This window comes from Megalobrama amblycephala, linkage group LG9 (genome assembly GCF_018812025.1).
Source record: "Megalobrama amblycephala isolate DHTTF-2021 linkage group LG9, ASM1881202v1, whole genome shotgun sequence".
Taxonomy (NCBI): Eukaryota; Metazoa; Chordata; class Actinopteri; order Cypriniformes; family Xenocyprididae; genus Megalobrama; species Megalobrama amblycephala.
In genome coordinates this window covers 11,407,944-11,422,708 of record NC_063052.1, presented here as the reverse complement: position 1 = coordinate 11,422,708, position 14,765 = coordinate 11,407,944, and the positions used below count along the sequence as shown (strand labels likewise).

At 37.9% G+C, this 14,765-nt stretch overlaps 1 protein-coding gene across 2 annotated transcripts in view; it reads right to left on the bottom strand.

Annotated features, from left to right (window-relative positions):
• The window catches only part of vps50 (VPS50 EARP/GARPII complex subunit), a 169,519-nt gene that overhangs the window by 43,501 nt on the left and 111,253 nt on the right, over positions 1-14,765 (bottom strand). The window lies entirely within an intron of this gene.

Here is a 14,765-nt window from a genome sequence, read left to right as displayed (position 1 = left end):
CCAATTGATCACATTTCCATATGTATTTATGCCTATTAGGCATCTAAACTGGACTTTTGAGACAGTACAGGAAGCTGAAAACAAAATATTACCCCTTTGATGCCTTATGATTTTTAGTTCAACGATGTATCGATAAAGCCACAAATTGTATTACGGTTTAATCAGATTTTTTGTACTGTGCAGAGAAACTCAGTCTCAGTCAGTCACTTTAAATTAGCATAGAACACATTTCTATGCATACATTCACTTTCTTTGCACCGTTTTGATCTAATAGTATATGCATTTCAATTACATAGCAGTGTCCTAAAAGCAAACAAGCGATTCAAGGTCACCGTCCTGGTTAAACTTCAAATGCTTCATAGAGCATGTGCATACATGTCAATCAAACATAGCACAACAGAAAGGGCTCACAATATTTGTTTTTCTACATCAAATTTTGTTTTAAATGAAGAGTAAGTGCAATGGGATCAAATATAAGGCGTAACCTCAAAGCATTTCTTTGTAACAGGAAAAAATAGACTGTTTCTTCAACTTCAGACAATTCCAAGAACACTTTCTTTTTGTCATGGAAACTTTTTACCATATCTTCATCAATTATCATGCTACATTATTTATGCTACATTTTTAAATGCCTTTTACTTTATGTATAGGTCTTATTGATTTACTCTTGTCTCAGATTCAATCTTAAAATTAATCTTCAATCTTGAAAATTCATTATAAAACATGAATAATGCCATAATTAAAATGATGAAAGTTATAATATATATATATATATATATATATATATATATATATATATATATATATATATATATATATATATATATATAATAAAAATTAAAAATTGTTTAGTTGTAAAATTGTCAAATCATACAAAAAACTGTAACGTATTTAATAATAAAATATTATTTAATTGTATTAGGGATAAATAAAATGCTAGCTGTGGAATTTGCCTCATCAGAAGGAAAGAGACAGCCATCATTTGCATCATGCTATTAAAAAAATGCATAATTTCAAATTTTGCGGAAATGCTTACAACCTTCAGAAAAAGAATACCACAAACGACAGAATTCTCCTGTGAGAAATATAGTGTGTATGTTCACTGTTGTGCTTTATTAAAAGACAAATTAAATAAACTAGTAAAAGTGTGAAGTGTTTCATAAATAAATGCCAAAAGTGCCCATAGTTCAAGAAAAAGTGTGCTCGCACTCCTACTAGTTAACAAGTCAATTTAACAGCTTTCCAAGTCAAATCTGGCAGTCAAACTGCACGCCCAACCCCAATCCAGTCGCTGTTAAAGTACCCTGAATCAGTCTGCACATTACAGCCTTCTCCAAGCCAAAAACAGACTAAATCTGCCCGACTTCCTTTAAGCAATTTATTTAAACCTCCCTCCCGCGTTTCACCCGCTAACAGCCCCAATACAGTATCTCCCCATAGAGAGTGCTATGCTTCCTTTGGCCCCAGCTGATCCCCTTCTCTACTCTTCATTTAGTCCATCACTGTTGAACTACCCTCCCATCTCCTCTCCTCATGTCTGTGTGGGTGTACACCGTAGCAGTTTCACACCAATTAACTCTCTGTCTTTGTGTGTGTGCACTACTCTCAACTGGTAACATTGAGAGAACAGAGAGCTCAGCCAGTAGGTCCCCATCACTGTGTCTGGTTGTCACTTTAGTTTAGCGAGAGGCCCAAATGGTTGCTATTTGCTTGATTAACTAGAGCCTGCTCCAAACAGGTGGTACTTGAACCTATAAACTAGACCGAGTGGTCTGATTTTGTCAATCTCAGATGCCTTGATTGGGAAAAACGGTACTTGTAGATATAAACCGAGTCGCGTCTTTGACATTTCACAAGGTGCCCGATTTTCATCTTCATCTCACCAATATTACAGAGAAACAAATAAACAACCCTCACAAACCTGAAAGGAAATGTCCAGCACATTGGTGTAGCTTCCAGAAAATCTAATATTTATTGAGATGTTCACGCGTCTTTCGGAATGTCTGAGTAAGGTCACATGACCTAAATAATAAATATTGTATGTGAGAGATTTTTTCTCTTTTCATCACACAAACATAAGACATGTGAATGCATGATATGCATTCACAAACATCAAGAATAATCCTTATTACACGACTCTCTGGAATACTTGTTTCTTGGGTCAGTCACAGCATTTTGTGGTCAAATATTTTTGTATACCACTAGACTGTCTACAGATAATTTGATAGGAAATACAATATTTCAATCAGTAAATAAATAAATAAATAAATGTGCAAGTTTTTGTAAAAATGTATTAATATTTTTTATTCTATTATGAAACATCAAATATTTCTTAAATACTTTGATTACTTATTTTAGCTTTAGTACAATAAATAAAATCTAATCATTTAATTTGCACAAACAAAATAGCCTGGATGCCAGCCGAACTTAGCCCCGCCCACAACATTTTGAGGTCGGGGAGTTCGGTCTGGACTCGATCCGTAGAGGAGTAATTATGCCCGAACAGAAACTGTTCGGACCAATCACATTGTCAGGGCGATGATTGACAGATTATCACCAGAAACGTAATCAGCCACGTCATCAAAGAGCGCTTGGGGAGTTTGATTGACAAGCGATCTAACCAATCAGAACGCCGCATCCGCCATTTTGTCCAACAAAGCAGTCAGGAGTTAGAAGATTAACCTCGGTGGAGTTAAACTTGAAAAATTGTGCATATTGACGTCTTTCCGCGTTTGAAACAACTTTCATTCTCATGTTCATTCATGTTTATTTGATGCTATAAATGATCTAGTAGGAAGAGATGATCGGTTCACGAGCCTCTTGAGCTGAGGCACTATAGCAATCTGTCACGATCATGGTCACAACCCATTAAAGAGCCACAAAACGGTTTTTATTGTTTGAATTTTTTAATAACTACACAGTTTGAAAGCTGGGACTTTGTTTAATATCATAAGTAACCTGCTCTGTCTCGTCTGTCGATGTGTTGTCAGTTTCCTCTTTGCTCCGCGATATATTTTCCACTCTGTGTGGCGTGACAGCGCCACGGCTTGTCGGACAAAGCAACAGTAACTAAGGGGGGCGGGTCTTTGCGAAAGGTCAATTAGTTTACAACAATGATGGCTGTTGAAGAACTGAGATGTGTAGATTCCGCCATCGCGTCCGTTATAGAAGATATCGACAGCGCATTAATTTTAAAAAAGAAACAGAGGACCGCGATCAAGGCATTTGTCGATGGGAAAGATGTCTTTGCCGTCCTTCCTATGGGATTCGGCAAAAGTTTGATTTATCAGCTGGCCCCGATGGTCGCTAAGAAGAGTTCTGTTGACAACTATGCGTCGCTCAACAAACGTCACTTACTCTGTAGCTCTGATTGGTTGTAGGTCTATCCAATTGAGGACTTTCCTGGATCGGTTGAAATACGCCCCCATAATCAAAGCCCAATGGAGCAGTATCAGACTCATATTCGAACTAGAATTGAGTATGACCACGTCAGGCTACAAACAACATGTTGTCATCATGAATCAGTGGTTCAGCATGTATCAAACTGCCAAAGTCACGTGACTTCAGTAAACGAGGCTTCGTCACGTCATAAGTGTTTCGAAATTTTAATGGTTCACCACTGGGGGGCGTGACTTTGGCAGTTTGATACACGCCCCGAACCCCTGATTCAAAACAAAAGATTCGTAAAGCTTCGAAGCTTCATGAAGCAGTGTTTTAAAATCGCCCATCACTAGATATTGTTGAATAAAGTCGTTATGTTGTTTTTTTGGAGCAACAAAAAGTATTCTCTGTGCTTCATAACATTAAGGTTGAACCACTGTAGTCACATGAACTGTTTTAATATGTCTTTAGTAGCTTTCTGGGCATCTGAAAACGTTAATTATCTTGTTGGCAATGGAGGCCTCACTGAGCCATCGGATTTTATCAAAAATATCTTAATTTGTGAAGATGAACGAAGGTCTTACGGGTTTGGAACGACATGCGGGTGAGTAATTAATAACAGAATTTTCTTTTTTTAACTGTTAACATAGTGTGAAAGCAGTTTAGATCATTATTGTTCATAAATTCAAGGTTTCTGTGCATGATGAAATTTTCAGATGACAAATACGAAAAAAAAAAAAAAAAAAAAACGCATACGAAAATTTCTCTTCACTTTTCAAAATAAACTTACTGGAGCATGAATAAGCCAATGCTTATAAAAGAATATTTTCAGGCTAACAGCTCACAGATTACAGGCTTAATATAAAAGCTCTTAAAATAGTAGCTACTCGTATCTTTGACATCTTTAGCAAACATGGCTCTACTGGTATGCAATTACTTTAGCTTCAAAGTTGAAGAAATGTCTGGAAATGTTAGGTCTGTGACATTCTCATTTTCTCGAGCTGATAACATTTCCGTCCTTTGCTCTTTCATAGAAACACTGTGCTTATTTTAGAAATAACTGAGAATGACAAATACAGTGAGACAAATCTCTACTTTCCAGGGCACTAGTACTACAAAGCTGTCTCTACAAAACAAGAACATATGCTGGAAATTGCCAACACCATACTACATACTTCTGCAGTACATCCTCAAAGCCCTGGCTTTGTAAGTAATATTTTCTGTGGCTATGATGGCATTCAAGGCTTTATACCCACAAAACTGTTCTTAATCCTCCTGGCTTCGAGGTCTAGCATCATAATGGTATCTGGAAGAATATAGCGTACTTCGCACAAGGATCAGCTGGAAGCGCAACCTCTTAAAATATGACTGTTGTTGTTGGGACTCGCCTGTATTGTAGAAGCTGACATGCTGCAAATAGAGTGACCCACTAGGGTCTCAAATGATCTGATGACAGCCTTGGCATGCCGTTGGATTCATTACTTATAAGGTTACAAAACATTCACCTTGACAACATGTTAGGGAATGCATTATGTTCTAAGAATAATCCTAAATCTATGCAGCTAAAGTATCTATGATAATGACACTTATCCACAAACAATCTTTCTAGTCGTCATACACATGTATACGTGTTCGGTATTGAAAAACGTCTTGGCTCTGTAATGTCAAATTAAACAGATGGTGTTCCCAAGATACACCATTCATAATGGGTTCTTCTTCTTGCAAGTATGTTTACAATGCACTGGATCCAATATTACTTTGATTCTTCACTCTCAAGGGTTTCTGTGAGAAAAAGGGCAGCAATGTCATTTGGCAATTACTGTCTAATGTATTTCTCAGATCATTTTTTCTTCCTCTCCTAATTTTCCAAATTCGCTTCTCATTAGACGGGTGTCAAACTGAATTAGAGACCTCATTTACATGTGTTGTGCCAGTCCGCGGCTCTGCTTATCCCTGCGTTAGAACCTCTTAAATGTCCATTTCTTAAGTATTCCTTAAATTTACAGGATGGGATCTCAAAGAATATGACAGCTCTGTTGATTCATTTTGGGAAGAGGGAAATCAAATCAACAGCCTCAGGAGCTCATAAAGGTGCTTTCTTTGAAATAGCAAATATAAACTGAAATCGTCGCATTTCAATTGAGGAAAAGTCACAGGCAATTCGCTGTTGATTTAGGAATTTGTGCACAAGCTGATGTATCTTCTATGGGCTCACCATCAGCCGTTATGCCAGACTGTGACATGAGCCAAATCACAGTGTGCCAGCTCCCACAATCCAACCACAGACTTAAGGTTAACCGCCAAGCTGTTGAATGAAACAGAGCCACGGTGGACGGCAGACTGCCAAAACCTCTGCGACCTGAGAACGATTGCGCCTCAACGGCTAGAGAAGTGCTAATTTTTATCGGATTTCAAAATGAACCAGATCAGGACTGTGCAAAAATCTTATTAGAATAGTTCTTATTGTCTGAGAAGGGAGAATTTTTCAAATCTAGTTCAAAGACAAGAAGAAATAGGGTTTTCTGCATCATCATCACGTCTGCATGCATTCTGAGATTGATCCTTGTAGGAGGATCTATGGCTGGAGTCCAAGTTAACAAAAAACATTATGGCACGGTTTCAAACAAAACCTTTGTTCCAAGCTACAAATAACATTGTTGAACAGAAAAGCAGTTACCAACACTGAAGCACAGAAGGGTATTTTAGATGCGGTAACACCCACAAACAGATGCTCACACACCTGGGGCCAGTTGCATAAAATTAGCCACTATGTTAAGACTGTCTTAAGAACTAGTTTGACCAGCTAGCAGTTAGATAAGAGGTAATCAGTCTTACTTTTCCAGTTCAAATTAGACCAATCTACCTTTTTATGTAATTGACTTTAAAACGTGAGGATCAGTCTTGAAGAAAGAAATTGGACGACTAACTTTTAAGACAAGCAGTTTATGCAACCAACCACGGAACACAAACATATGTATTTGTGTGTGGTAATACAAGCTAAAAACACACTGTTTACAGAGTGTTTGGAAGAACAGCAGGCTGAGGACTGGATGGCATCACTGGAGAGAGCTAATCACAGAACTGCAGCTGGCCCGAGGGAGAATTCACTATCAGATCTGAAACAGAAGCCTTCGGCACTGCCCAGTGGACACATCACCATCCATCCACACACACACACACACAGCTCTTTGTGCAAATAAAGATGGGTAAATACACACTCTTTGTCTCAGGCTCACTTTGCCTTCAAATTGAGCTCAACAACAGGTTTCTCGAAGTAAAAACCCCATGATTTTTACCCCATGATATATAGAAAGACGGATAGATGATGGATGGATAGACAGACAGAAAATGGATGGATTGATGGATGAGACAGAAAAAACAATAGATAGAAAGACAGAAAGAACAACAGAATTGCTAGATGGCACATGGATAAATAGAAAGGCAAGACGGACGGACAAGATAGAGTTATAAACAGACAGAATGAATGATAGAAAGAAAGATGGATGGATGGATATAATAGATAGAAAAAGGATGGATGGACAGACGAGATAAAATTATAAAAGGACAGAAAGAATGATAGACAAAGACGGATGGACGGACAGAAGGACGAATGGATAGATAGATAGAAAGACAAAAAGGATGGACAGATGGACAAGATAGACAGACAGACAGACAGAAAGATAGAAAGACAGAAAGAATGATAGAAAGACAGAAAGAGCGATAGAAAGAGAAAGAGCGATAGAAAGAGAGATGGCTGGACAGATAGAAAGACAAAAAGGACAGACGGACAGACGGACAGATTAGATAGATAGATAGATAGATAGATAGATAGATAGATAGATAGATAGATAGATAGATAGAATTAAAAAAAGACAAAAAACGATAGAAAGACAAAAAGGATGGAGGGACTAGATAGATAGATAGATAGATAGATAGATAGATAGATAGATAGATAGATAGATAGAATTAAAAAAAAGACAAAAAACGATAGAAAGACAAAAAGGATGGAGGGACTAGATAGATAGATAGATAGATAGATAGATAGATAGATAGATAGAATTAAAAAAAAAACAAAAAACGATAGAAAGACAAAAAGGATGGAGGGATGGATGGACAAAATAGATAGATAACTAATTATAAAAAGAGAAAAATCAATAGAAAGACGGATGGATGGACGGACAGATAGAAAGACAAAAAGGATGGACGGACTAGATAGATAGATAGATAGATAGATAGATAGATAGATAGACAGATAGATAGACAGACAGATAGATAGATAGACAGATAGATAGACAGATAGAATTAAAAAAAGACAAAAAACGATAGAAAGACAAAAAGGATGGAGGGATGGATGGACAAAATAGATAGATAACTAATTATAAAAAGAGAAAAATCAATAGATAGAAAGACGGATGGATGGACGGACAGATAGAAAGACAAAAAGGATGGACGGACTAGATAGATAGATAGATAGATAGAATTAAAAAAAAGACAAAAAACGATAGAAAGACAAAAAGGATGGAGGGATGGATGGACAAAATAGATAGATAACTAATTATAAAAAGAGAAAAATCAATAGAAAGACGGATGGATGGACGGACAGATAGAAAGACAAAAAGGATGGACGGACTAGATAGACAGTTCTGAGGTGTTCTTTAATTTGCTGAACATCACCAGGACCAGCTTGTCAGTGTAATGAAAGGATCGAACGCTGGAAGATGTTTAAACCTGAAAGACTGAAATAAAAAGAGGTGACAAGAACAGACATTTCACTTTGAGTGACACAAGCCTCTTGAGAACGGACACGGTCAACTTCAAGCCCAGGGTTCACTGATTCCCACCGATTCCCACCGATTCATCCAATGAACAGAAAGCCATTATAAACTAGCAGCAATAATGGGTTCATAAATGAGGTCTCGCCCACCTTGTTCACGTGCGTTGCATGAATATGTCGCCCGTTCGGAAAAGAACATACCTTTGACAAAAATAGCAAAGATGCTGGTGCCTAAACAATGAGTTTTATTTTCTAAAATAGGCAATGAAGATGACCTAGATTTGACTAAATTAGGCGATACATAAAAAAACTTGTTCTGCATATAGTAAAAAGAACTCAAGCTGTCTATAATTACATAAAAAGAGGCTAAGCTTTTACAAGGCAGAGGGTGAATCTCAGGTAATAAAATATTTATCGGTCCATACAAAAATAGCACAGTGCATGTGGGGGGCGGAGCCTAACAGCTTTCCCTCTAGACATTTTGGGGTTTTTTTCATCTGTACTATCCAAGAAAAGCAGAGATCGAATCTCAAAGGAGGTCTGGTCTTGCAAAAGAGGTGATAAATGTTTAAAGAGCTTTTAATTCAGCTCTCGCCGCTCAGTGATATCATTATATCTGTGCAGGAAAGCAGGTCATGGTAGGTGAATGTACCCATGGGAAATACCTTCAATCCCAGTGCAGAAAAATCACTTTCTGCTACAGTGTGCTTTACTTCTTTAGTTCTCGGCTCCTATTTCAGATGTGCGTCTCACGTAATATAGAAGCTGGCAAGGTATATTCACCATCTGTGCTGCTAAATGATCTGAGAATCCAAATTTTCAGCTTTGCCTCTGATTGCTGACGTGAGGTTATATACAAAGAACAGACCCACTGATACATTATTAAGAAGAGACATGAAATTAAATACGACATGAACAAAATTAGGCTTTAACCCTCTGGAGTCTGAGGCTGATTTGGGGCTTGGAGAAGTTTTGACATGCCCTGACATTTGTGCTTTTTTCAGTTGTTCATAAACATATAAATGACAAAAGTGTCATTACACTGTATTCAGCACAAACTAGGCTACAATAATATGTGAGGAACATGTACGTACATGTTTGTATTTTTGAAGGAATAATGTTTATGCGTGGTTATTGAAAAAACAAAAAACTTAAGTCACTGAAATAAGGCCAAAAAAAGTATATTAAATCTATCTTCACAAGACTTTTGGGTATTGGAGGTTGTAGACTAGAGTTTTTGCTTCAGAATTATGTAAAAATTATGCTGCCTACTCCTTCATATAAAACAATATATTGATTTAGTTTTTGTAAGACACTTTTTGTCAAGAAACACAGTATGCGTGGAGGCGTGAATATGCATGAATAATGGGACATTTACACCTGAGAAGACAAAAGAATCACATAATAATGACCTGAAATGACTTGCATATTAATGAGGCCTATCAGTCAGGTAGGTTGTGAAAAAAACCCTCTGTAATAATGTCTCAGCTCATCATAAACAGCAATACTGTGAAATATTATTACAATTTAAAATAATGGTATTCTATTATATTCTTTAAAATATAATGTATTTCTGTGGTGCAAAGTGTCTGAACAATTATGTTACCTCTATGGCATTTCATATAGGCTTTTATCTTAAAAGCATGCACATTTGGAGAAATATTGATGGATTCTTATATATTTATGTAAATTTTCTATACTGAGAAATAATATTTATTGTCATCACTATGAGTGCTGGATACTGTGTTTTTAATTCATACTTGCAGCCGGAGGGCGGTCTTTACACCTTTAGTCCACAAATTCATAATATAAAGAAGAAAAGGAACTAGGAACTAATGGCATGTCTTCTAGAGATCGCTAACCATTGCTTTAACATCCAAATAAACACTTTTCAAGACCATAAATACACGATTGAGACGATGAATGCATGTATTGACTGAATTTGCGTCTGAATAGCGCTGGCTCCGTGGGCGTGGCCGCATTAGCGGATAATGAGCTGAATCACAGACTTCTGACATGGCTCTCTTTTCATACAGATGACATAAACACAGAATGTTTTTTTTCGATTTGACTTGCACGATTTAAAACCTGACATTTCAACATTTCTTTAGACGTAAGTGTCATTTTTTTTGTCATTAGTATTCATAAGTTACAGTTCATTTTCTGAGAACTATCAGATTGGACTTCGTTCAGAGGGAGAGGAGAGATCATGCATCATGTTAGTTTTCTTTATTTTACAAAAAGCACAACATTGTGTTTTTACTCTGAGTGTACACAAATAAAAGAAGATATATCAATTGAAACTATAGAATATTACTTATGTCTCTATGACAAGAAATGACGGAGTATTTTAAGTTTGTTTTGCTGCAATGTGAAAAAAACCCTGCAAAACGCGCCGGCGCGTTTTCAGACCTCAGGGAGTTAAAGAATAGAAGATATTGATCATTCACTAAAGAACATTTTCCAGTAGAAAAACTAACAATCATGGATTGACCTTAAAGGGATAGTTCACCCCAAAAAATCCTGTCATCATTTACGCACCCTCATGTTGTTCCAAACTTTTCTGACTTTCTTCTGTGGAACACAAAAACATTTTTGTCCATACAATGAAATTAAATTGTTGTTTTGGACCCCACTGACTTTCATTGTATGGAAAACAGCTACAAATTTTCTTCAACATAGATTTGGAGCAACATGAGGGTGAGTAAATGATGACAAAATGTTCATTTTTGGGTGAACTATCCCTTTAAGGCACACTGTCGTGAAAAAAAAAAAAAGCAAAAATTCTAACTTTTGCTTCTCACTGGGGAAGTGTCCTGAAAAACATAAAGCTTTGCACTTTGTAAACATCTAAAGGGTTAAATATTAATATCTTAAATTAATAAGATGCACCCTTTAGGGTACATATGTTCAAATATGTTCAGATTGGCTATGATTGCAGCAGTTTCACGTCCAGTCTGGAGACAAACTGTTTTCTGTTGGAACCTACACACAAACACACATTTGTACACAGAGATCGGAGACTGCGCTGCGCACACACACAAACATTCAGAAGCACAAAAACTTATCAACACTGCCCTGCGGCTTTTATTATTAAAACAGATTCACTACTGATTTGCTACATTATTTCATAGCAATGCGGGGGTAATGTCGCTGCTTTTTAAGTTTTTGAAATGGGTAGCTTCCTTATTAGTTGAAAGATGCTGCACAGATGCAGGTAATTCACACATGCATCTCTCTCTCTCTCTCTCTCTCTCTCTCTCTCTCTCTCGATCGATCGATAATTAATGCTATAATTCATTCATTAATTCCAAAAATGTAATCCGCACTACTTTATCTGATTCAAAGAGGACAGAAAAATATCTATCTGACAAAAAGATAACTGTTGTTTTTTACCCTACCTGTCAAATATTGCACTGCAAACATCAATAACAGCTTTGATTTGTCAATGCTGACAAATGACTGTGGTATAAGCCCGATAATCCAAGGCTTGCTGTGCATTAATTGATTTAAGTTTGCCTATACAGTGTGCATTAACATTTGTTTAATGCAGAGCTAGTCGTGGATTATCCCTTACTTAAAGGGGACTTAAATGCCCCTTTTACAAGATGTAATACGTCCCCAGAATGTGTCCGTTTCAGCTCAAAATACCCCACAGATCATTTATTATAGCTTGCCAAATTTGCCCCTATTTGGGAGTAAGCAAAAACACGCTGTTTGTGTGTGTGTCCCTTTAAACGCAAACAAGCTTCTGCTCCCGGCCCGCTTTCCAGAAGAGGGCGGAGCTTTAACAGCTTGCGCTTCAGTTGCTCAACAACAACAAAGCTGGAGAATCTCACGCAGCCAAAATGAGGATTGTCAGTAACGGTGTTCAGCCTTACATTGGTCAAACCGGAGTCGACACTGATGGAGAGACTCAGGAAGAAGTTACAACTTTTAGAATGAAACTGGACGTTTCTGAATGGTTTGTGGATAAATTTACATAGTTGCTGTGGAGTTGATTCAACTCATCGACTAGCATGTGCCATCATGTTAATCTTGCAAATCCAGCGTTGAACTGACCCTCAATTGTGAAGCAGTCCAGCAGTCAGCATGGTATTTTATTTAAGACGGGAGAATGCGGATACATTTTTACAGATATTAGAAATGTGGCTTTTAAATGAAAGATTGGTAACAACGCTCTACTACAACAACTCTTCATCTTCTCTAAAGCAGCCCAACATGGCCTCACCCTCTTTGTTGTGTTCCCGGGGGCGGGGTTTATGTAACTTTTGGGGTTTGTGATGTCACCAATAAGCTTGTTATAGCCGTTTGTTGTAGTCCTTAAAAAGTGATTTCAGTAAAAGAAAATATCTTTGCATTGAACTTGCACGTCGTAACTTTGCAGATGTTGTTTATGCTCAAACAGCAACATTACGCATTAAATAAAGTTAAAATAGTGAAATCATAATCAAGGACCCCTTTAACAAACAGAGCCTTACTGTAAAGTGATACCAGAAAAAACTTTTAAAGCAGTGCTTTGGGAATATGAAATGTGTAGCCATAATAAATCATCATCATAAACCTAGAATAATCTTAAACACCTGCCTGTATCTCCAGCCAAAAAACGATTGCTCTCAGGACTCTTCAGGCCATCAATTTTCAACACTATCTCAGATACCTGAGGGCCTGCCAGTGATGCAGTCGCTTGATATGTGATGCAAGAGGTGCCAAAAGTCTGGGAGCTGATCTCTGATATGTCCTAACAGCCCGAGGGAACACAGGAGGGCCACTCGCCACTGATGACCCAATAAATGATGGGTACATGTGTTGTGTCTTTGTTAGTGGCGCAAGCTAATAATCTGTAGTCTTAATTCACTGCTTGTGAAACAAATTACAACAGTTCTTGGGAGGGGTGGGCATAGAAGAACCAGATGGATACATAAGTGTTTTCAGAGACTTAACGAGCTGTCTATTTCTTAAGTCTGCTATTTAAACAGACTGCAATTTTTGCATTTTAAAGTTTTGTATAGTATAGTATGTAGTATAGTTTAAAGTATACTACATAGTATTATCAACATTGAAAAAAGTATTGCTATTTACAAAAACTTAAATGATGTACAAAATAATGTCAGAAATAGCATGTCATCCAGAGTATAGCATGTCAAACTGCAGGACACTGCTGTCATTGTTTGACATGCCATGTCAACTATCCACTTTGGAAAAAAAACTTTTCTCTCGGCTCTGTTTGTTATATTGAATTGAAATTTCTTGTGGGAGTGCCGTATCTACAGAAAGATACTTGTAAACCTGCCTCAAAATGCAGCCAAAATTAAATGGGTATATTTAGGAGGCAACTTAAATCTCCTGCCTGCAATTTCAGACTGGGAATGCTCTTAGGCCATGTGTCCACCAAAGCGTTTTTCCAATAGTTTTCAATGGGAGCGCCGCGTTTAAAATGGCAGGAGTGTAACGAGGCACTTAGCATCCATTTCACACTGAAGCACTCTGCGTTTTTACCGGTCGCCAAGAGTTGAAGAATGTTCAACTTTGGGTAAAACGCAGTGCTCATCACTGTCACATTGTACGCAGCTGTCCAATCACAGCGGAGGAGGGGCGGGACAAATACAACACCGGCCAACCGCCACATTCTGCCTGTACAATGTCAACAGATCATGACAACAAGCAGCATAATAATGGAAAACATTTTATATAGAAACGCTCAAGTGTGCCACACGAGTCTTGAAAATTGAAGCCAAAGCATCTTGAACGCCCCCAGGTGGCTAGATGCAGTATAGGTCATAAAACCCCGGCCTCTCTATGTAATGTAATGGGACGTGAGACAAACCAAACAGTCAAATTAAGGCAGGAACACACCAAGCCGACGGTCGGCCGTCGAGCAGTTTTTATTCGTCGGCCGACTAAGTTCTCTCAGTGTGTTCCGTACCGTCTGCTGAAGTTGGTCCTCGTCAACTTTTTTTCGTCCGATTCGACATGTGGAATCGCCGTCGGCCCTTCTGATCATCCTGATTGGCTGTTCAGCTACTGCCACCTGCCGGTACGGAAAGGCATTTCATCTTATGCAGACGCAGAACGGACGTGCTATTTGGCCATCGGCTGTCAAGCATTGATTTGGTGTGTCAGGACTACTTTGGACCCAGATGCTGCCGACGTGAGCCAACCCCGCAGTCTGCTTTCCTCGCCACTAGTTCGTCAACTTGGTGTGTTCCTGCCTTTACACGTCAAAATATTTTTTCTCTGTCATTTTAGGCAGTTTTTAATCACACTGATGTTAGTGTTCATTCTTTAAATAAGTTTTGTTTGCAGTTAGTTATTTGATGCTATAAAAATATGGGTTTTGACATCATGATTGACAGCCTCTCAGAGCGAAGTAGTCACTGAAGCATAAACGGCTCTGACCGGATAAAAACAATCATGATCCATTATTTCATGCAAACTAGTCCCTTTTCTTGCTCTTTGACATTCAGGCATCTGTGGGAAAGGATCCTATATAATAACTGCCTATTTGTGCAGGAGATTGCAGTATATGGTGCATTGTGGGTATCAGGCCTTTGGCCTAGAGAGCCTTAATGGGTGCAACCATGGAAACCAAAGGACATTTATTACAAGA